This window comes from Nelumbo nucifera, chromosome 1 (genome assembly GCF_055504915.1).
Source record: "Nelumbo nucifera cultivar China Antique chromosome 1, China Antique-T2T, whole genome shotgun sequence".
Lineage (NCBI taxonomy): Eukaryota > Viridiplantae > Streptophyta > Magnoliopsida > Proteales > Nelumbonaceae > Nelumbo > Nelumbo nucifera.
This window is the reverse complement of record NC_142649.1, coordinates 118,484,020-118,509,139: the sequence shown is the minus strand read 5'-3', so window position 1 is coordinate 118,509,139 and position 25,120 is coordinate 118,484,020. Positions and strand designations below refer to the sequence as shown.

The 25,120-nt window shown below is 42.2% G+C and overlaps 1 pseudogene across 1 annotated transcript; it reads right to left on the bottom strand.

The window, feature by feature from the left end:
* Nucleotides 1-1,781: 1,781 nt before the first annotated feature.
* On the bottom strand, nucleotides 1,782-3,565 carry LOC104601744 (U-box domain-containing protein 26 pseudogene; annotated as a pseudogene). The gene has a single exon (XR_016079844.1). The product of XR_016079844.1 is annotated as a U-box domain-containing protein 26 pseudogene (transcript).
* Between the last annotated feature and the right edge of the window lie 21,555 nt (nucleotides 3,566-25,120).

The window sequence follows — 25,120 nt, the reverse complement described above, 5'->3', positions numbered from 1 at the left end:
ACGAGTTGAAAGCTTGAATGCAAGTAAGCTAGTGAGCAAGTAATCGCGCGTACATAGGTCAAAGGGGCTAGTGCTCTTATATAGTTGGGCTGCCATGAGCCTCATGAAACCTCTCCAAGATTCCTGAGCTGAGCAGTAGGAATCCGTTCTGCTTGGGAAGGTGGATAATGTGCCGACTAATAAGCCTCATTGTGTCCACCTGAATCAGGCGGGATGAAGATAAGACCTATGGTCGCATGGCATGATTCGGAAGGGCTCGTAAACAGTTGACGAACTTCTAGAATCTAGATACCCTACCCTCGGAGCAATCCGAAGTGAGTGGGACACCCAAGGTGATCAATCTGCCAAAATGATCGGAAGCACGCACTAAGTCATCATCTAACTGGTAAGTCATGTCCACGTATCCTCAGTTCATCAGATCGGGCCAAATCACCCATAATCTCCAATAACTTCTAAAAATCTAATATATAGCAAGATCAAGTGACCAAGGGAATTTGTGGTTGTTAATTCCCATGGAAATAGCAGCAAGATTTATGATATATATTGTTCTCTGTCAACGAGCTATATATCCCACCAATGAGAGTGATGATGGTGCCATATATACGATACGATCAGTTACATTATGCTTTCTTTAATTTCCTTTTAAAATTGAACGCCTCTTGAATATAATTTATCTGTTAGGGAAAATGGAGGGCGATGGAATTGAAACTTTGCCAACTCTTTTCCATTAATTGCAAAATTGCCTAATTTTCTAGGTACAACCTTGAACCGGCCACCTGATCAAGTTAACAAAATTAAGTAGAGAAATTTTGCTTTTAACTAGCTTACTAGGTTGCTATATATATATATATGGTCCCTATCTTTTTTTTTAATCTTTCTCTGCAGTAGTTGAGGTAGGAGTTTTAACAATACCTAGTTGTTGGCAGACCGCAAAATTATTGAGGTTGTATTCTACCCAGACCCAGAGAGGACCGCAGATATCAAATGTGTGACCACTGCCAATTTTTTCAATTTCCTAATTTAATTAAATGGGAAGCATGTGATTGGTGAATCAGCGTCCATCTACAAAGAGACCAGACCATGTGATTTGATGTGATCCCCTTGGGACATTCATTCCAATCCATACAACTTGCAGACTGACACCTCCTCTCTCTCTCTCCACATTCTATTCCTTAAACATGTGACTGACAACAAACGAGAGACACAGCACCAAACGGTCCAAACCAACCTCTTCTCTTCTTTCTTACTTTCCTCTCTCTGCATCTTCGGTCTATATTTACTTTCGATCGCTTTTATCTTTATTCCTCTATTGTGGGAACTGAGTTTAGAGGATTGGGGACCGCTTTACAGTCTTAGTGTTGAGTACAAGCACGCTAGACTTTTGCTGTAAAATTTAGGGTTCTTATATATTCTGCCGTTGTAGAACTACAATGAAGCTTTCTCTGAGTATGATTCGTTATCAGCCCATGGCCCTATGCACTTGCAGTGTTACAGTTAACAGTCTTTATTTATGTTCGTTTCGTCAACCTACAACAACTTCCATGTGTACATACATAAATACCCCACATCAGAAAAAATGCCTCTAACCTTCCCTCCTCAAAGCAAACAAATAAAATAATTGCAAGAACAAAATGTCTCAGAACTCTGCAAAATGGGATCACTTTCGCTCCACTTTAAGACGCCGCTGATCAAACAAAACTACTCGACACTCTCTCTTTCACACCACACACGCACATACTAACTAATCATATTGATTTCGTCAATTCGTCAAGGGTGGTATCTAGTTCAGTCATTAATTAATTAATTATATAGTAGTTCTATCAAAATTACAATCACAACTTCCTCTCTTGCTCCTTCCTTTTCTTTTCTGAGATCTTCTCCCTGGATTTTCTAGTTCTAAACATATGTTTCTTACATACAATGAGATTCCTAGTTACATACAGATGTTTTATATACCCAACTGTAGATCATGATCATCGGTTTCTTCTTTTTCCTTTTTTTTTTTTTTTTGGCAACCAGATAGAATTATAAAGAAGTCGGTCGAATTGAAGATGGGAAAACAAAAACAAGAATCAAAATGGGGCAACATCACTGCAAGCAAAATCGTCAGAATTGGCAATTGAATCTTCGGGCCACGAGTCCCGCAAAAGCTTAAGCAATAGCTGAGCTTTGCGCTTCGCTCGCTCTGTGCAATCGCTCTGCACTAACAGCAACAGCTGCGTTACGACTCCTGCCGCTACCGCATCTCTCTGTAACTGCTCTGACGCGGAGCAGAGCGAGACAAGTGCACCGGTTGCGTACTCCGTCGCCCGGTCCGATATCTTGAGGATAATCTTCACTAGGAGAGGCACCGTTAGCGCGTGCTCCGCGAACGCTGAGCGACCCGCTGGGATCCGGCATAGCAATTCCACGGTCGCCAGAGCTCGTTCTGCGTCGCATTTCTCGAAATCAGCCAACTTGTCAATCAGTGCCTCCACCGCTCCTGCCGACACTGCCATGTGACGGTTCTGTTTCACCAGGCACAATGCGAACAAGGCCTTAATCCCGACCTTGAGCGCTCTCGGGTATGCTAACGGGTGGTTCAGTATCCTCGTTATCCCTTCCAATACCCCGTCGGCATTGCCAATTAGGATCCGGTTCTCCAAAGATCGAGTACCCGCTACCACCATCTCAATGAGCGCAGCTGCGTTGACTCGGACCTCGATACAAGAGTGGGAGAGGAGGAAAGAGAGGAAAGCGACTCGATCCGTTTCGGAAGCCACGAACTCGCAGTGTGCCTCGTCGAGCGGGAACATGACCAGGAGTGCGAGCGACTCGTGAGTCAGCTCGTCATTTTCGTTGCTCTCCGGGCCGGCGAAGACGATGGGAAGGAGAACTTCCGGGACGTTGTGCGTGGAGATGAGGGAGCGGTTCTTGTCGGAGTCCTTAGCGAGTCCCCTGAGACGGCGGAGGGCGGAGAGGCGTGAGTGGGGAGGGGTGGAATTGGAAGAGGCTTGGACGAGTAGGTCGCGAACGAGAGCAGGATCGGCGGGTTGTTTAGGGGTGGGGATGCGCTCAACGCCAAGAGATCGGTTAGCGACGCACCAGTCCTGGATGAGACGGCGGAGAGTGTGGTTGGGGATGAGAATGAAGTCGGAGAGTGGAGCGCGGGTGACGGGACAGGTGGTGTTGCCGGTTGCGACCCATGACTCGATACTGGCCCGGTCGTAGGTCTGACCGGTGCATACCGTGACAGGATCCCGCATCAACTCCAGCGAAATCGGACATCTGAAATGGTATGGGATCTGTACCGCTACGTCCAACGGCTCCAGGCTCCCTGGCATTCTCCTGTTTCCTTCTGTTCTGGTGTAATTGTTTACTTGTTCTCTCCTTTTCTCTCTCCTTAATCTTGAAACATTCTAAAGGACAACTCACTTTAACAGGACACCTCCTCTTCTATTTCTGCCTTCCTCTGAATGCCCACTGCTAACGCTATTTCTCTCTCTCTCCCCTTTGCTTTCACTCCAGCAGTCCAGCTTTCTCTTCTCTTTATACGATGGAAGTGGAGGAACACGAGACATACCAACTGTCGTAGAAGAGCACTGCCCTTATCTGACTCCCTACACGTGTGTCGACCATTGTTGAGTGCTAAGCGTTACTCAAACTCTAACCCGAGTTCATCTCTGGTCAAAGCCACAAATCGCAAATGTATCCTGTTCCTCCGGCCCCACTTAGGCCTAAAATCCTAGTCAGTAGTCACGTTTACGTCAATCAAAAATTAAAATGGAAAACCTTCTACCTGCCCGGGCTGATCCAGTACTGACCACATTATCATCATTAATTAATTTCATAAATATATTTAGGTCCGAAATCTGAATGACTTGATTTTACTACGGTGGTGGCGGTCAAAGGTCAATGAGGATCACCAGAATGTGTGGGCCCCTTATGTCCACCGTCTACATTATTGGTGCTCAGGCTTTAATTTGTTTCTTTCTTTTTTGGGTCATTTACTTTTGGTCACCCCTGTAATTTCACTCAATTACTAAAATACTCCTTTTCGTTTATATTTTACTTATAAGTCCCTTGTAAATTGTAATTTGCAAGGAGACGTTCATGGCCGGGTAGCCTGACGTGCTGGCCCCGGCCTGGCCCGATCAAAATCGGGCTTGGATAGGATTTCAAGTCCTTGGGCTTGGATCTAAAACATCGGGCCCGATTTTTATCGGTCTGGTTTTGAACTTTTTCAAAAAAGTTCGGCTTAACTCCGAATCCGAGTTTAATTTAATAATATATTATATAATAAAAATAAGAATATATATAATATTTTTTTATTTTTTTAAGTAATAGTGAAAATTTTCATTATATTTTTAGGTTTTGAGGTCTTTAAATATAAATAAAATAATTTTTAATTGAATAAAACAAGAAAAAAAAATCTTTTTTCCAAATTTCTGGTCAAATTTGGACTCAAGACTTAGGCCTAATGGTCGGACCAGGTTAGGGTCTAAGTATATTCTATTTAATGTAGAGGCAAAACCCAGTCCGTGATGAACAGGTCTATTTGCAAGCGTTTTACTTATTATTGAATTTCTTAAATAAAAGAATAAAATGACATTTCTAACCTTGACAATTAACATCAGTTTGACTAATTGAATAGAAACTAAAAAGAAAAGAAAGAACCAAAATACCGATTTTGCCCATAACTAAAGCATCGACTTAACCCATGATTGCTCTTGTCGGAGATGTCGCCGGAATATCGATCCTCAATGATACCTTTATCTACCATTAAATCTTGCTATTTTTCTCCAGGAATGATCATGTCATCAGTTGTAATTACAATATCTCTTCAAATTCAGTATGGATCTCTGTGTACTATAAAACATTAGCTTAGTTAATCAATTTCTTCACTAAATATAGCTAATTAATGGTGATGATGAATATATTGAAACAAAGGTGGAGAGCAAGAAAAAAAATCTGAATAACGTGAACTTCAGACATACCAAAGTTGGAGAGGAAGTGCTACGAGGTCCAATTTTGATTTGAAATTCTTCCGATGAAGTTCATTAGTTACTTGCTTCAACCCAAGAAGAATTGGAAGCTATTTGTTTCTCCGCCTCTCAGTTTCTCTTTATAAATTCACTCTTTAGGCTGAATTTGAAAGGAATACAAATATAAATACGTAGAGTATAAGACTTTATATTTTGTATGTATTTATACTATACATATTTGCATTTGTACTCTTTTCCAAACTGAGCATTATAATTTTGTTGAACTGGTTCAATTTGTAAAGCTCAGCACCCAATCTGTTATAGAACTCCTCCATCCATTCTACCCCAGAATACATGACAATAACCAGTGTTTGTTCATCATCAAATCAGGTTCTAGAATGAATACTCGTTACTAAAAGTAATAAATCCAGTACTATAAAGAGAGATTAAAGAAATTACAAAAGAAAGAAAAAGAATATTAAAGTTACCTCATACTCCTATGTAAATAACCAAATGAGCTCGTTTTGGTAGACATTTTCGTCATCTCTTCCCGTTGTTTTTATTTCTTGCTCAAAGCTAAAAATAATATTGTTATATTTTCAATTAATTATTTTAATTCTATGGATAAATTAATGATTCATGATTGTCTTTGATGGATCTTATTATGTGCTGTTTGTTCATGTGACAATTTCCATACGGAAATATAAATGGTGAGGCTGAGGTGTCTTAATAAAATGCAAACGAAAAGGGGTGTTTCAGTAATTGAGCGAAACTATCGGGGTGTCGTCTAAGTAATTGACCCTTTTTTCAATTTTCCTCTATCCCTCGTGAGTCGTGAGTCGGAGGACTCTTTTGGCGCGATGATGATTATATAAGGGTTTCTCCGTTGGTTGTATGGGACCCACTGAACGAACGGCCTACTTCACTGATAATATCCGTCACCGAAACCTACACGGGCACGCGGCCGGGCCGGAGAATCTGTCACATGGGAGTAGGACCTTTTGCCCTTTTGGGTCGGGGGATCCGGGGGAAGAAGGAAAGAGCCGGTGGTGTCGTTTTGTAGTGACGCACACACGCGTGCGGGCGGGGTGCGACAGTGCGCCCCACGAGCCATGCCCCTTCGTCCCTCTTGTCCCCGGTCAACCAGGCAACATTGCCGGGGCCAGCCTGCACCTTGCTATGCTTCCCCGCTGCACGTGCTTTTTAACTCCTTCGCACCACTCCACGTTTATACCTTTGACCACCGGGTTCTCTCTCATCTCTCGTTTACCCTTATGTTCGTTCTTCTGTAGAATTCCGCATCACGGTGCCCCTGGACCGACTGTGGATGGGGATGATCGGCGCAGGAAGTTGTGCTACTACCCAGCAAAGAGAGGCCGAAGGCTTCATTTCTATTTGGACATTAAATTATTATATGTGTCTTTGTGAATCGATGAGGATGAAAATTGATCACAAGGGCAATAATGGAAAGTTGCCGGAATAAGATGTCATATCGGCTCATTACGGCTTTGGGTGATTCCAGGGGGCATGGATTTCAACGGTTAAGTCAGAAAAAATAAAATGAACTGTAGAGGGCCCTTTGGGAGCTTGTATGAATGGATTGAAGAGTTCAGTTCGTACATATGATGAGCTGAAGAGCTTGTTGGGAGAATTAGTGAATTCCATGTGTGACGAGATATCCAATGTGCCTTGTTCATAGTACCATTGTCTAAATGAATGGGGGATTCACCTATTTATAGGAGAGGGCCCTTTATTCAAGAACCAACAGGTCGGAGCTCAGTCCATTTGCCATATTCTCAATTGACATATTATATGCACTAGGCGTACATAGAATGCATTGACATTAATGTTGTAATCAGTTTGGCCTCGTATTGTTTATACATGTTATGAATTGATTTCAGATCAGCTCGTTAGAAGCATGTGAGGTCATAACTCATCATAACCAAATCAGCTAGTCAATTGATAACTTTGCCCAATCACTTGACGGTTTCTAACTAATGGTCGGTTTTGACCACTTGTTAGACTTTATTTTTAGTTTTAATGCCGCTGGCTGATATCGAAAACCTTGGAAAACAGGAAAAGTATGGCAAGGGATGGAAGATGATAAACCGTACGTGCAGCAGCAATAAGCAATTGATTTGATCCAGACTAGGTATAAAAAGATGGCGGTAATTCTCATTTATTTGGATCGAGAGGAATCTGGGTTTAAATCTTGGGAAGAGAAGTGACGCACCTAGATAGGCTGAAACTGAATATATTGTCTGTGTGCCGTGGTGGTCCAAACTCCAAGCTTGTACCAATGTTTCTTTTTCCCGGAGTGAGTGCAGTTAAATCAGACTTAAAAGTAGACTGGACTCGAACTATGTCTATGTCAATGTTCATGTGGTGGGGACAGGGGATGGAAAACGGAAAGGATGAGACAGACGTTCTCCACCTCTAAAATCGATATTAGAGGATAAGACCCAGTAAGAATACCTTGGTTTTGATTTTATTCTTTGGCTTTTCACTTTTTATGACGCACTTATTATTGTGAACATTCAGAGAAAGCCAAACCTACTTGGGTCTTGAGCCTGTGATTCTGACCTAGGACGTGATATCTGTGGTCCTCCTGTTAATAAGAATCCACTTTTCTGCGTGGGAGTCGTATTCTTGCCCCCACATTCAATTCCTTTCATTATCGCAGATCGATTGCGTTGGATTTGTATTTTCTTTCTTTAATTTAATTCGGGTGATGGAGTAATCCCAGAAAAGAATATATAGATTGATTTTTAATTTTTTTATTCGTTGAGGATTTACTACAAACAGGCTTACTTACTTGTTGGACCAGCTCCATCGCTTTTCTTAATGTTGTTTAGCAGAATTACGTTGTTCACTTTCTTTTTATCTACTTCACAAATTAAAACCTATATAGATAGATAGATGACGATGTTGATATGTAAAATTATATATATATAATTGATGTCAATTGTCATAGATGATAGACCATGCATATAATGGAGTGGAGAGTGGAGAGTGGGCGAGTGGGTGACAAAGGCAAGACTGTTGTTATGTGGGTGAGATTGTGTAAAGGAGCCAACCTAGTTATGGGTTGGGTTAGGATTCTGCATACGTATAAAGTCAGGAGCTATTTGTTGTTTATGGTACTATGGTCGGGACTCTGGAGTGTGGTCAATTTTTGCTGCCCGTGAAACCCAGACGATGACTGCATCTTTATCTTCTTCAGGCCAGGCCCAGCTGCACTCAAGCTTCATCAATTAAGGGCCCCAACTCTCTCATTAAACCATCCGAACCATGAAACGGATTGACAAATGGTCTGATCGAACAGGTTTGTAAGATGGGTCACTTTGATCATGCTTCAACGGTCAGAATTTCTTAGTTGGGTACATTAGTTTTAAGGGAATGGTCGTAGCTAAGCTTGTATAGCATAACGACCTACTAGATGGTGAGAGATTCACTATATTGACTTCGATCACATAACAACAATTAACGCATGACTAGCTAGCTAGTATACAAATTTGCCAAACCCGTCTCTGAGTACGGTGCCATGGGTCGTCCAGGCCAGGGCATCATGTTCATGTGGGACCCAAACATGACCAACAAGATTCAAATACACGCTGATTGACTATTACCCCATATGCTTAGCAATCCTCTTAGGCGTGAAAGCACGCAACATGTGCATGCCAAGCAATTGATAACCAACTTGCAACTTCTGCTTTCTTATTCTAAGTTCAACTGATTCTAACCAGACTCACAAGTCACAAAGCAGGCCTATTGATTTCCATATTGCACTATTCCTGATTCTCTCACTTGCCATCAGGAAAAGTTATGGGAAAATATAATATTCTTTATATTAGATTAAATGCAATTTCAAAGTCAGGATAAATGGATGCATGACATTTGCAACCCTAAAGCTAGGGGTTCGTTCGCTTTTTAGATTTTGAGAGGGGAAAGTTGGTTATCAATGGAATTTTGGTTTCCATTAATTAAAAAAAAATTATTTTTTTTAGATTCAAATTCATGTGGGGTATATGGAAAGTTTAATTTTCTTAGGTATCACTTACCCATCTTCTAGGTGGTTAAGTAACTACGGCTGGCCAAAAGAGGAGACTTTACCGTTTCATCCTCCGTGCGCTGATCCTTGGAATTAACTACGGCTGTAGGGGCAGCGATCTGTTGTTCGTTGCATGCCTCTGCCCAGTCCGGACAGCGTCTGTTTGTGTTGGCGATTCCCTCCGGACTCATTTCTTTATTGGAGAGGAATGCTTCCAGCAGGCGTCGCATCTCCCGGACGTCTTCCCTGACTTCACGAACCTCCATGCTGGTTTCTGCAAGTTGGTGTTCCAGTTCGTGGACCTTGGAAGACAACTTCTCCATATCGCCCATGACGTTTGGCTCTGATACCAATTGTTATGGTCCCACACGTAGGATCACGTCACGGGTCGGCCCACGTTGCGAAGGCACTGCTTTCCCTTGCGTCTTCCCTTGCGTGCAGACCCTATTGCGGAACTGAATGGGTGATTTGTCCAAGAGACCACCCAAACTCTCCTCACTCTTTTCTTGGCTGGAAAACTGAATGCTTTATTTCAATTCGTGGCTCCTTAAATAGGAGCTTACAGAAGGAAATTCCTAATTAAACTCAAACTCCAACTTGAACTCAAACTCCTAATTACCTACTCCTATTGGTAACTCACTCTTACTTAAGATAAGATAAAGATGAGATTAAGATAAAGCTAAGGGATAAGGGATAAGATAAGAATAAGGTAAGCTGGCAGCGAGTTGGCTTGATGTGTCCAGATAAGGGTGGGCCCACCCTCATGAGCTGTCGTGTGGGCCCCACTCTACTGCTGCTGCTGGGTGCGTACGCGCGGCTCATAGTGCCACTGCCGCGTGGTGCGTGCGCGCAGTGCTGCTGCTGTGCAGTGAGTGCGCACGCCTCAGGGTGTCGCTGCCATGCACGCGCCTCATGGTGCTACTACCGTGCTGCTGCCTGGCAGTGCGTGCTGCGCCATGGTGTCGCTGCCGTGCGGTGCCGTGTGTGTGCGCGGTGCGTGCTGGCGTGCAGTGCGTGTGGTGTGTGGTGCGCGCTGCTGCCTGGCGGTGTGTGCTGCGCGCCATGGTGCTGCTACCGTGCGGTGCCGGGCGTGTGCATGGTGCGTGCGGTGTGCGCTGCTGCCTTGCGATGCGTGCTGCGCGCTATCGGCGGTGCATGCTACAGTGCTACCAGGCGGTGCACACTGTTGTGCGGGCTGCTGCCTATGACTGCGCCGCGGTGCCTTGCCGGATGGTGTGACCATAACATCTCTCCTGTGGCAGTCTTCATTGTGGTTCGATAAGCCCATAGAACACTGGGTAGCTCGTCTGCGCATAGTCCTTTAGCTTGGTCTAACCGTGCCTTTAGTCCACGGAGGATAGTTTTGTTCGTGACTTCTGCTTGACCGTTTGCTTGGGAGTGTGCGACTGAAGTGAAGATCTGTCGGATCCCCATGTCTTGGCACCAGTTCTGGAATTTAATGTCTTCAAACTACTTACCGTTATCAAAAATCAGTACCCAAGGTAACCCGAAGCGGCACACTATATTTTTCCAAAAGAAGTTTTGTACGTTTCGAGCTGTGATTGTTACGAGAGATTCAGCTTCCACCCACTTGGTGAAATAATCCACTGCTACCACTAAGAATTTCCTCTAGCCTGTCACTGGTGGAAATAGTCCGAGTATATCGATGCCCCATTGTGCGAAAGGCCACGGGTTGGTGGATATTGGCATGCTTTTGGCACTTGTCACACTTTCTGATGAGCTCAATAGCATATGTTTTCATTGTTGGCCAGTAGTACCCCTGTCGTAGCGCTTTTTGGGCAAGGGCCCTGCCCCCCAATTGTCCGACGCACAGGCCCTCATGAGTGTCGCGGAGCACGAGCTCGGCTTCGGAAGGTCGCAAGCAGCGCAGGTAGGGGAGCGTGTAGGATCTCCGGTACAGCCGTTTGTCTATCATGATGTATTTGGCTGCCTAACGCTCTACCCTTCTGGCAGCATTGCAATCTGTAAGGAGGGTCTCGTGTAGCAGGAAGCTCGCAAGCGGGTCAATCCAGCTCGGCTTTGTTTGAACGGCATGAGCGACCTCCTCTGCCCCCCCCCCCCCCCCCCCCCCCCCCGAGAATGCTAGGCCGAGGCAAGTTCTCTATGTACATGGTTCTCATGGTATTATCATTGGTGTTGGCTAACCGGGACAGGGCGTCGTCGGCCTCAGCGTTCTCTGACCTCGGGACTTGCCTGATAAAATGCGACTAGAAGTTGAGCAGAGCCTCTCTTACTTTGGCTAAGTAGGCAATCATAGTCGGTTTGCGAGCTTCGTATTCGCCTGTGACTTGATTGACCATGAGCTAGGAATCGCTGCAGATGACGATATGATTGGCTTTCACTTCTTTGGCTAGAGCCAGCCCAGCTATTAACGCTTCGTACACTACTTCATTATTGGATGTCGCAAACTTGAAGCGTAGTACATACTCGAGTTTTGTGCCACTTGGGCCGTGCAAAACGATTCCAGCTCCGCTGCCCTGTTGGTTCGAGGAGCCATCTACGTGAAGGATCCAGGGCTCCTCATCCCAGTTCGCACTAAGCCTAACTAGGAGAGATGCCGCACTAGTTGCTACCTCACGGTGCCCGGACTCAACTGGCCTGGGAGCTTCGACCTCGCCCGAACTGGGGGCCTCGTGCTCAACCGGCCTAGGAACTTCGGAGCTGAAAGTGCATTCCGCGACGAAGTCTGCTAAGTCTTGGGCCTTGATAGCAGTTCGCGGCATATATTGGAGGTCATACTCGCTGAGCTCAATGGCCCACTTCGTCAGTCAACCAGAGACCTCATGCTTGAGCAGACCTTGCCTCAGAGGTTTGTTGGTGAGGACGGCAACAATATGAGCTTGGAAGTACGGATGGAGCTTTCGGGCTGCAATAACCAGTGCGTAGGCCAGCTTTTCTATCTCCGGATATCTCGTCTATGCTCCCTGCAACACCTTACTAACATAGTAGATAGGTCGTTGGACCCGATCTACCTCTTTTATTAGTACCGAGCTGACCACTTCGTCACTTGCCGAGAGGTACAACTCTAAAACATCGCCCTCCTCGAGCCGGGTTAAGACTGGCATGCTAGCGAGGTACTTTTTGAGCTCATCGAACGTAAGCTGGCAATCTTGGGTCCATTCAAACCCTTTGCTTTTAATCGCTTTAAAGAAAGGTAGGCAGTGGTTTGCCGACTTGGACATGAAGCGGCTCAAAGCAGCTATTTGGCCATTCAGCCTCTGAACCTCCTTCATTTTTCGGGGTGGTCTCATGTTTAGGATGGCCTTTATTTTATCCAAGTTAGCCTCAATGCCGCGGTTAACGATGTATCCTGAAACTTACCTGAGGTGACACCAAAGGCACACTTATTCGGGTTCAATTTCATGTTAAATCTACGCAGTATTTCAAAAACTAAATGCAAATCTTGTATTAAATCACGTGAAAACTGGGTTTTGACGACCATGTCGTCTACACAACACTCTATTTTTCGGCCAATCAATGGCTCAAACAACTTATTTACAAGTCTTTGAAAGGTCGCCCCGGCATTTTTTAGCCCAAAGGGCATGACCTTGTAGCAATACAGGCCAAGCTCGGTTATGAAGGCAGTCTTTTCTTCATCAGTCGAGTCCATCCTGATCTGGTTGTAGCCCGAATAGGCGTCTAGAAAGCTAAGCAACTCGTGCCCCAAGGTCGCGTCCACCAGACGGTCGATCCTAGGAAGTGGGAAGCAGTCCTTTAGGCAAGCTTGGTTTAGGCCATTGTAGTCGACGCACATGCGCCATTTACCGTTAGCCTTTTTTACCAGAACGGAGTTGGCCACCCAGGTCGGGTAATGGACTTCCCTGATAAAATTGGATGCAATGAGCTTCCCGACCTCCTCGTCGACTGTCCTCCATCGCTTTGGGGCTAGGTTGCGTTTCTTCTGTCTAACGGGCCTAACTACAGGATCAGTATTAAGCTTATGAGTTATAATGTTGGGATCTATGCCGGGCATTTCTGCCGTGGACGATGCAAAAACATCTAAGTTTTCATGTAAGAAGAGTATCAGTTTAGATCACAGAGGCTTCTCAATGGAAGCGTTGATCTGAAGTGTCTGGGTTGGGTCCTCTGTCGATGTCGGGATGGAGACGGTCTCTTCTGTGGGCGTAGCTCGCTCTTCGCTCTGCTCCGTAGGTCACTCCAGCTCGAGGTCGTCGGCCACCTTGGCTTTCCCTTTGAGGGCGGCGACGTAGCATTTGCGAGACTCAAGTTGGTCACCTCGCGCTATCTCGATTCCGAAGTCCGTGGGGAACTTCATGGCCAAGTAGTAAGTGGAGACCACAGCTCGTAAGGCATGGGTAATCGGTCAACCTACTATGGCATTATATGGGGAGGGGGTTGCAACCACTAAGAAATCGTGGTTGAGCCTCACTATGCTAGGCCAAGTGCCGACTTCCACAGGTACTGTAATCCTTCCTAGGGGCTTGACTTCCTCTCCGCTAAAGCCTACCAGGGGAGTGTTCGCGGGCTTCAGGTCGCTCTCTTGGAGTTGAAGTTGGTCGAAGTCTGCTTTGAAGAGGATGTCTGCTGAGTTGCATGAGTCGACGAGGACGCGCCTGACTTCAAAGTCATTGATCTTCATCTTTATGACGAGCGCGTCATCATGGGGGTAGTGGATAATGATTCAAATCCGATCGTATTCGAATTCAAATCAGATCATGATTTGATCCATTTTGCACCCCTAATGATTCAACTACTTGGATAAAATGGGTAAAGTAATGATGTCATAATTAAATAATAACTACTAAAATACATAGAAATAAAAAAATAAGAAACTTATAGAAAAATTAACATATCTCAAATATTATAAATTTATCATATTAAACAAAGATAAGTGTGATAAAAACAATAATTATTTTTATAAATAAATTATGAAAATGGAAGAGAAAATTTAAGGCTGTCCAAAAATGAAATCGTTTTTCTTTCAAGTCAAATGGTCAATAAATGATGTCATAATTATGTAATAAAAACTCTAAAAATTGATAAAAACAAAACATATAGAAAATACAAAAAAAAAATTATGCAATCATCTAATATCATACATTTATCATATTAAACAAAGATAGACTTCTTAAATAAGTAGTATTTTATTAACAATCAAAATGAAAATACATAATTTAAATTCACAAACACACCATCCTTTAATTACTTAATTATATCATTTTATAATGGTTTTACATAAGCATATTGAAATTATCATATTTAGCTATTATTGAAGTTCTCACATGCAACAGACGTACACATTTTCTAGTAAATATACAGAACCCAATAGCTGGAACTTGATCAAATGAGAAGTGGCTGGATTAATTGAATGACTTAATGCTTTGGACCAGGTTATTTCGTGGAAATGGGCTTTCCGATTTATTCAATGTAAAGAGCGGTCCAATGTATGTGGCCATGTGGGACTGAAGAAGAAGAAAGAAGGAGAAAATTTCCCGTGTCGTAAGGATTAGAAGAATAAGATTACCGTGTCAATGAAGGTTTGGAGTATGGACAGTGGAGTCCAACAATATGAGGATGATGATGGGTGGTCCTTTTTCTCTTTGTCCTGGTGCTGTATCATAATCGCTGTTTGGTATCGGTTCAAAAAGAAAAAGAAAATTAAAAATGTTGCTATTCGCTCCGATGTGAAAATCTCTAGTCCAGCTGTTCTTAGTTCTTACATGGGAAATGCCGAATACGGGACCATGAGAGTATGATTTGGTCTGTCTTTACTCTTTAATTGGTCATTCATTCCCCACTCATGCCGACGGATTAGGCTGAGGGCCTGCGGCCCACTCCAACCTACTGCGCTTGGCCTCCAGGTCCAACCCAAATATGGGCCAGTCGTAACATTCTGGGCTCATGACTGTAACAGGATGGCCCATTAATTGCGGCATGGATAAACAAACCATCAGTATTATTTATAACTTATCTCACGCTTGTAATTTTCTGTCGCTGTTATTCAATAACTTTGATTTTCTATTTAGGCATCTAAATAATTTGAAGTGTTCTTTAATCTATTTCGTATGTGTATGATAAATTGATTATACTACTACTTTTATATAACCTTGTTTCCTCCGGTCCTCACAAAACCAGATATTTTGAATAGAAATTACTTCTTAAGAAAATGGAAAATATGTTCTTGGTTATATAAATGCTTTTTGTTTTCAAATATGTTCTCAGATTTCTAGTTTAAAGAACATGTTTTCATTATTTAATATCATGTTCTCTAAATTATATAATCTCTATACTATAAAACTTGTTTTCATGATTTTTTTTTAAACAACACCAACTTGTTTTTCCTTCTCAAAACAAAAACACAGTTCAAGAACACCTTTTCCTTTTTTTCTTTGCTGACATAGCAATTTTAGAAACAAATGGAAACAAAAACATCGATGTTGTATTTGGAGAATCTTTATTAATGTGATTGTACATAGCATTCACATTGATATAGTGCACCATTTTTGGATAAAAAGACCTAGCCCCCCAAACTAAAGCATTAATTTCTTACACTACTATAAGGCCAAATTTCAATACATTCCAACCAATATGATCTGTGTCCACACATCTCACCACTAAGATCCATCATGTATGAGATGTGTGGACATAAATTATATTGGAACGTTTTTTTTTTTTGTTGGGAAGAGATCCAGATGCAATTACACCAAGCCCATAGAGAGTTGTATATGTGACTCATTGGGCTAGAAGTCATGAGACAAGCCATTGTAATAAAAAAGCCGATTAAGGGGGTGTTCTATAATGTGGATGAGAAACTAGTGGGTGTGGACCAATTCACACCATACCATTGGTCCACACCCACATTGGTGTTCTACAAGTGTGGTGTAGACCAGTGTGGACTAGATTGGTCCACACCACACCTGTTGATTACATACATCTCACATACAATTTGTGAGATGCATGGTTGATCATGAATGAAAAACAAATCATAATTTAATCCAAAAATAATTTGAAATAATAATAGATAAAATAAAATACCAATACATAATTATTAATAAATATAAAATAAATGCATTTGTCGTTATGTCAATTATTAAGAGATAAAATGTATATAATTTGAATTTATATAACAATATAAAACCATTTTGATGAATAAAAAGCAGTGATAAAAATAATTAAAAATGGTTCAATGTTTAAAAAAATCAATATAATATTATCTTCAGCAATAAATAATTTAAAATAAATTTAATTATAAATGAAAATATGCTAAAAGATTAACAAAAATGAGGGTGGTTGGGCCAGTGCATTACACTAAATCCTTCCCACAAATTGTCCACACCATGGTGTGGCCCATCCATGGTAAAATGTTGTTGTTGATAAATTGAGGTGTGGCATGTCCACACGAAACTGAACACCCCACTCTTTTGTGGGTGGAACCAAAACGGTCCCATCCACATTACATTCACGACATCGAACACCCCCTAAGGCTGGGTATGGCTAGAACTTAAGGCCATGTTTGGTTCATTGCCAGTGGCCTCATTCTTTTAATTCTTGCCGATTCTAGAAAAGAATGAGCAAGAATGAATGAGATATAGGTGTTTGGATATTCATTTATTGTCGTAGAATTCATTCTTCCCAGAATGAAATTTGGGTCTCGGCAAAAATTTGGGGCATAACATCCTACTAATTCTTTCTTTTTTCGTTCGAGCTCTCGACTTGAACTCACTAAACCCTCGTCCCTCTCTCTCTCTCTCTCTCTCTCTCTTGTACAAGGTAAACCCTCGTCCCTCTCTCTATGCTGAGGTATCGAGGGTAATGATGAGCTCGATCTGTTGAAGTCCTAAAGCTAAGTTCGATCCAAACAGCTCGAACCAAGGTAAATTCTATCTCTCTCTTCGTCGTCGTCTTCTTCTTCTTCTTCTTCTTCTTCTTCTTCTTCTTCTTCTTCTTCTCAAGCTGCACACAAAAGATGTATATATCCTCTTCCTTCTCCTCTTCCTTCTTCTTCTTCTTCTTTTGTTTTCCCCTTTTAGGTTGACCACCAATATCATCCCTGTAAGCATCAAAACAAAGCAGCATCGATTAAGGTATTTGAAGTTTTGAACAATTTTCATCTCTTCATCTTATTGGTATGTGTTTCTGAGTTATACAAGTTCATTTAAGTTAAGCGAAAGCAATAATTAAGTTTATACACAATTGTTTTCATATTGAATAGTATTTTCCGAATGAATCATTCACTTTCCTTGTGGTTCTGAGTTATAGGATTGTTGTTTTACATTATTTTGTCTGCAAGTGAAAATGGTTTTGGGAAACAAGCATTTTTCAAAAAGTGAGTACTGATTATTAATGCATTACAAAACTTTGTAGGGGTGGCTGGCTAGTTACTTGAACCTTGACTCCAGTATTTAAAGAATTTATATCTAATCTATTCAAAAAAAGAAAAAGAAAAAAAAGGCCTAGACTCATCCCACCAAGAGACTGAATCCTATAAATCAAGCAAACCACAAACAAGCTTCAACTCAGGAACAAGAATCAAACAAAACCCTTTACAAGACCTCCCTACAATCAAACCAGAAGAAGAGGAGCAACTGTGAGTGAATCCAATAAGAAAATAAACAACCAAGCCTAACTACCTAATTGTTACGGTTTGACACAAACTTAGTCTTGCCTACACTTGGCAGGCTTACGTTAAGGGACATCACTGTCATTTTCGCCTGTAAGATTTTTGGGAGAATTGATGTTATCTTCAGGCAGACCACCAAAAGCTTAATGTACTCTTTGAGGAGGGGGTGGTCGACCTCCTTGGGTGCCTAACCATGGCACTCCTAGACCAACTTCCCTTGCGAGGCGGCCCTAGTTAATGGCTAGCATGGCTACCAGGGTTCCTCATGAGCACACACATGCTCATGGGGACAGTGCATGGATCGGCACTGCACTGCCGACACTCAAGGGAGGCTTGGCATGTGGGCCTGGCTCAAGCATGACCCTTCACCACACCAGCCCCTTGCCCAAGCTGAGTGAGCTACCCCGTTTCCCCTAGCGCACGGGTGTGTTCCGGCCCAGCAGTTGCCTATCATCATTGGCACACAGGTGCCCACATCATCGGCATATAGGAGACCCCTCACATCAGTGCCCAGTCACCTCTTTGGCGCATAGCCGCCTCACATCATGGCCTTCCCCCTTTAGCACGTAAGCGGCGCCTCCCATGGACCGGCCAGAGCCAGCCAAGTGCCCTGGCCATGCGACTTGAGGTCATGATCCAGTGCTACTGACCTTGGTGGAGCCATCTCATCGGGCAACTCCTAGCCTTGCAACACACAAAGGCTTGTCCTGGCCTACCTTGGCCTGGACGCCGTACGGGTTTCTTCCACTGTAGAACTACCCCCGTGACAGTTGGTATCAGAGCGAGCTAGCCAATTGTTGTCGCAGTTGGTGTCAAGAAGATTAGCCCAAAGCCAGTTAGCCAATTGTTGTCGCAGTTGGTGTCAAGAAGATTAGCCCAAAGCCAGTTGAAGCGGTAATCTCGACAAGCAGCACATCGTGGGGTGCGGTCCCTAGGCACTTCCACTCGGTTTCAAGCAGCAGTGCATATCAGGCCTGGCAAGAGACCATTCTTCATGTCCCCATTCCAATGACCCCAAAACAGTTTCCCTTGTGGGGGCAGACGCATTGGTTGTTGTGCTCATGCGGGGGCAGACGCGTGAGCCTTTTCATGGAAGGCATATTGTGGCGGTTTGAGTGGGGGAGTGCCATGCTTCCTCACGGACATCAGTTGTTGTTCATTTTAGTGAGTTGTGGGCGGTGCGCCTACATCTTGGTTTCATGGCATATGAGCCATTTTTTCGTAGCTTTGTCTGAGGCACTACTAAGGCGGGAACAGCAGTCCGAAATTGGTTGGTGCCGACGGTTGGTCAAGGAATACCGTTGAAGTGGCAGTTTTGTGCAGATTGGGTCATCGGTTGAAGCCTTAATATTGGAATGATAGGAATGTGGGTACACTAGCCATTGGATCATGGCGGCCCTACACCGGCAATGCATCGAAGGACATGCTTAGTTCATCAACAAGGCGGAACACTTGCAGCAACAACCGCTCATCACAAGGCGAGTGCATGTTCGGCAACATCATGGGTAAAAGTTGCCCTCAAAGCGAAGATGTAGCCCGAACCGGCGAGGTGAAGTGTAGTTTCGAGGGCCAAGAGAGTATAAGCCATGACTAGGTTTGAGTAACTCGCACACGGCGAGGTGAAGACCGCAGGCCAGCATGGTGAAAGGGTACACCCAGCACACATCACCAACAGCAGTAGTAGACCTATCAGCGTGTTCGGTAGCACCACCGAAAAGCTACCAAGAAGACGGTCAAGCCTCGAGGTAAAGATGATACATGGGGCGGACCTCTGTGAAGCACACACATCCAATTTCTTCGAGGGCCCTTCTCACACAATTCAACGGCATAGCCATTGCACGGTTTGAGTAACCTCAACACAGAGGGTAAAGTCCAGGCAGGTCGGCATGGTGAAATGGTTTCGTTCCCATAAATGGACACCAATATAGGCGAGACCCAGGTTGGCCAGACGAGCCTTGGAACTGGCAAACAAGTGGATGACACGGGACACAAACGCCCATTCATAAGAAGACCCATTGTCGAGTCGACAATGGATTGAGTGGGGGAGCCTGTTACGGTCTGACACAAGCTTAGCCTTGCCTACGCTTGGCAGGCTTACGTTAAGGGACATCACCATCATTTTCGCCTGTAAGATTTTTGAGAGAATTGATGTTATCTTCAAGCAGATCACCAAAAACTTAATGTACTATTTGAGGAGGGGTGGTCGACCTCCTTGGGTGCCTAACCTTGGCACTCCTAGACCAACTTCCCTTGCGGGGTGGCCCTGGTTAATGGCTAGCATGGCTACCAGGGTTCCTCATGGGTGAACACATGCTCATGGGGACAGTGCATGGACCGGCATTGCGCTGCCGACACTCAAGGAGGCTTGGCATGTGGGCCTGGCTCAAGCATGACCCTTGCCCAAGCTAAGTGAGCTACCCCATTGCCCCTAGCGCACGGGTGTGTTTCGGCCTAGCGGTTGCCTATCATCATTGGCACACAGGTGCCCACATCATCAGCATACAGGAGACCCCTCACATCGGTGGTCAGTCACCTCTTCGGCGTACAGTCGCCTCACATCATGGCCTTCCCCCTTTAGCACATAAGCGGCACCTCCCATGGACCATCCAAAGCCAATCGAGTGCCCCGGCCATGCGACTTGAGGTCATGATCCAGTGCTACTGACCTCGGTGGAGCCATCTCATCGGGCAACTCCTAGCCTTGCAGCACACAAAGTCTTGTCCTGGCCTACCTTGGCCTGGACGCTGCACGGGTTTCTTCCACTGTAGAACTACCCCCGTGACATAATGGTAGAGAGTCTACCTCTTCCTCTAATACTACAACCTCTTCTATCATAAGGTTTGGCTACTATAAGATATATGGATTTTTCTACAACCTAGGAGAAAATCAAGACCTCAATGGTGACAGTTCGAAAATAAACTATCTCAATCTGCATCAAACTTAATTTGTACTAGAGCTTCTAGTGTAAGCTTGCGAAATGAACCGGGCATCATGGCCGAAGCTGCAATAGCTCTAAACTAGTCACGAACTTGAGTATCATCCTGACCATTTGTAAACGACACTCCAATCAGCTTCCCAAAATTCATTCCTCCTCTAGGACCTCTACAGTCTACACGCTATTCCGAATAGCTAACGGATAGCAAGGATTTCCATCTTTAGGCCTCGGGTCCTCAGAAAGTCCAGCTGAAGACTCAACCTGCACTCTATTCCCAAGGGAGTCTAGGCAAAGATGTGCCACATGATTTTGAAACGCGCTATGGCAAAAATGTGCTATTTTAGGCTATGTTACAAAATATCACCAACTTCTTGTATTTGGTATTGTGTTATAAGTGTAAAGTGGGTCGTTCTGGGCCGGCCCGTGGGTGGTCCACACTAAAGGCGGGCCGTGTTGTGTTGGCTTGCAGGCCGTTACGGGTTGTGTCGTCCTCCTCGGTGGAAATTTTGGGAGTCGGCCCAACACGGCCCACGGCCCAGGCCCAAGTGGGCCCGTGCCATGCTGCGGGCCTGGGTCGGGCTGGGCTGTAGGCCGTGCCGTGGGATTGGGCCATACTAGGCTGGGCCACAGGGCGGGCCTTGGGCCTGGGCCGAACCAGGCTGTACTGTTTTTTTTTGTTTCTTTTGAAAATTTTGATTTTTTTTCTAAGTAAAATTGTAAAACTAAAATATTTAACTTTCATTTGAACTTTGGGAATTGGGAACTATTTAAAAAATTAAGAAATGAGAAATCTAAGTTATCTAACACATAAATGAAAAAAAAAACTTAACCAAATTGAAATAAGAATGATAGAATAACAAATTGGAAGAAAATAGGAATCTTATTTCATTTAAATTTGAATGGTACAAATTACAAATATAATGATTGGATCATTGCATACTTGGATGAATGAAATATGAAAATGGAATAAATTAATAAAATATAAAAAATACAATATGGTTACAAATTGAAAATACAAAATTACATTGTTAAAAAATTAAAAATATATATCAAATAAATTAAATAAAATTAAAAAAAATTTACAATAATTTGAAAAAATAAAAAATTCTATACAAGTAGTCAAATTCATGAATCATCATTCATGATTTTCGTCATCTATCTTGTCTTGTAATCTATCTTCTGCATCTAGTCAATCCTTGAAGCAGATGCACATTTCTATGCTCTCATCGTTCATGCAACTTCTTTTGTCATCTAGTACTATGGTACCTACACTAAAACAAGACTCCGATGGAACTGTAGACATCAGAGTGGTTAGTAGATCACGTGCCATGGCGGCGAGAACTGGATAATTTTTCGAATGTTCACTCCACCGGGCTAAAATATCAAACTTGTTGTAGAACTAGTAGATTTTTGCCTTCTACTTATTAAATAAAAAGTTTTTCTCTTCTACTATTGGGATCAAGGTTAAAAGTAGAAGAAGATTATGAACAAGTTGTAGGAATATTAATTTTGATACAAACTTTAGATTCATACAAACTGTACATTTCAAATAATAAATTATTAATTTCTTCTTTTTTATTTCCTATATCAATATTCATATTTTCACAATATGATTCAAGTAAAGTATCTAAACCATCTTTCCTAATTCTAGGGTCTAATATTGTAGCTAAAAAATAAAGGGGAGAAATGTTCTCCCAATATTTTTTAAATTTATTTTCCATAATTTTAACAATATATTGAAATTGTGGATTATTTCTATATTTTGCAAAACAATCACTAATTACCATTAATTGATAAGGTAAATTACAACTAGTTGGATAATAAATTCCAGATAATTCATTTGTTGCATCATAAAAATGTTTTAAAAAATCTCTTATACAGATTGCCATTTCCCAGTCTTCCTCAAATATCATATCATTAGGCATTTTTAAATTATAAAAATAAAAAAGAATTTGTTTATGAGATATACAACTTTCTAACATAGCATAGGTAGAATTCCACCTATGCTTTACATTTAATATAAAATGTTTATATTTTAAACCATGATTTTGACATAAATATTTAAATTCTTATTTTTTTGCCCCCTGAACTTTTTATATATATAATACAATTTCTAACTTTTGAAATATAAGTAAAAATAATATTCAAGGCATCTTGAATACATAAGTTTAAGATATGACATGCACATCTAATATGAAATAATTTACCATTTAAGCATGGTCTTAATTGAGATTTTAAAATATTTATTGCAGAATCATTATTGCTGGCATTATCAAAACTTCTATGGACCACTATGTAGCCATTCAAGCCTAGTAAAACTTAAAATTCTTTTATTCAAAAGCCAATTTTCATCAATGAAATGGTCGGTAACACAAATATAACTAATATTAAATATGGATGTCCAAACATCCGAAGTAATTGCAACTTTAGAATTAAGATTTGCTAACAAAGAAATTAAATTTTGGTTATATGAATAAAAAAATTTTAAAACATCATTTCTTATAGTATTCCCAAAAACTTTATTATATTGTAGGTTTACAGAACTACGCAACCATTTTTCTAGCTTTGGGTCTTCAACTAATATAAATGGTTGTTCTGCATGTACAATATACTTAGCAAGTTCTTGTCTCAATTTTTTCTTGTGAATATTTAAAAATACCAAAACTACTCCCCCTCCAAATTTGTGTTTGGGTTGTTTCTCTCCCTTCATCTTCTTCTCGCTCATGTGTGAGCAGATGTCTGCTCAAATGACCCGTACCACCCTTGCTATAAATTAAAGTCCTTCCTACATTTTTGGCAAATGGCCCTTTTCCCCTTCCCCTCAATATCCTCTACTTTGAAAATTTTCCAAACCGGACTACTCAGCTTAGAGACCCTCCTTTTTCCCCTAGTATCAGTACCGGGGGTGAAAATTCCACTTCCATCAACATCAATCGCATTAGTGCTAACACTATCATGATGTGATTGAATATCTTCAATGGTGAACATGTTGGGGAATCGGTTTTCAAAAGAGCTGGCCTTTTTTTAATTCTAAAAAGATAAAAATTAATCTAATTTGACTTACCCGAGTTGTCGGTTCAAAATCCCAACTTGATTTCAACGGTTGAAGCCTTTTAACGTCCAATCCTTCCAAATTGAGATACTTGATCTAGTTGAGCAAGCCTTCTTCTTGTTGAAAGTCGAAACTTCAATAAAGTTGAGACTTGAGAATTGAAGAATGCAGAATCAGACAATCAACTAATCAGAAATTACTCAGATTGCAGAGAATTGTGAATGTATGAGTATGAGAGAGAGAGAGAGAGAAGAGATTAAGAGAATTGTTGAATTGGTGTGATGAGAATGGTAGAGGATAAGTCTATTTATAGGAATTCAAAATAATTCAATTACCCAAAATACCCAAAAAATTAGTTGTTATTTAGTTGTTACGAGTGGTATTTCGGTTATTGTATAGTTATTTATAACTTTACCCAAAAAGCCCTCCTAAACTAGTTATATAGCTGTTGGGGGGCATTTATATCATTTTTTCAACCCCCATAAGCAAAATACACAAATACCCCCTCTAATATGATTGTTTATAGTTGTTGGGAGGGCATTTCTATAAAACCCCCCCAAAAAAGCTGAAACTAGCCGTTGGGCCCCTTTGGTGGGGGGGGGGGGGGGGGCTCAACGGCTATATTCTGGGCGGGCCGAGCGTGGCCCGCTACGGACCTCGTGGGCCACGCTAGCACGAACTGTTGTGCTATGCCGTGCCAGCCCATGGGCCTCAAACCCTCGGCCCAGCACAACACGGACCTCCGTGCCAGGCCTGGCATGGCTCGTAGGCCTTTGAGCCGGGCCGGGCCGATTTACACCTCTATACTATGTTATGACCTTGTTTAAGTTGGTTGGGAATGCCCCATGGCAAAAAAATGTTCTTTCAGTATGTGTTTGGTTTCCTAGGCGTTTATGGATAGGGTTGGCGTTTATTTGCACTTTTTCACTTTAAACGTTTATTTATACTTTTTCACTTTAAATGTTTTGTTTTTGTTGTTTGGTTGAACTTCACTTTAAATGTTTTTTACTCTCCACCTCAGATAAATATCCATTAAAGTGTGCCACATCAGCATTTGGTTTCAAGAAACATTGAGGCGTTGGAGGAAACAAGAATTTGACGTTTCCCTAAATGCCCCATGCACAAAAATCAAAATGTTTCAGTTTTCTATCATTTATTTGATAAACGGTGAAACCAAACAATTGTTTCATCTACAATAAACGTCAACGCCTATATGGCACTAATGTAATGATGCCTCTTCAATAAATGCCAATGGAACCAAACATCCCTATTCATGGCATGCCTTGAAACTTGCGCATGCTGATTCTCTTGATGTAAAATATCATGGATTTTGAAATACACGTTTTCTTGAATGCACCACACCATAGTCCTGGAAGTTGATACGTACGAATTTGAATCCCACTAGTATCTGTGAGTTGTTAATGTGTTGTGTTAAATACTTATAGCAGATAAGGGCAACTTTTGAGCCCTAATACCAATAAAAGTAATATATTTAATAAAATTGCAAAAATATGTT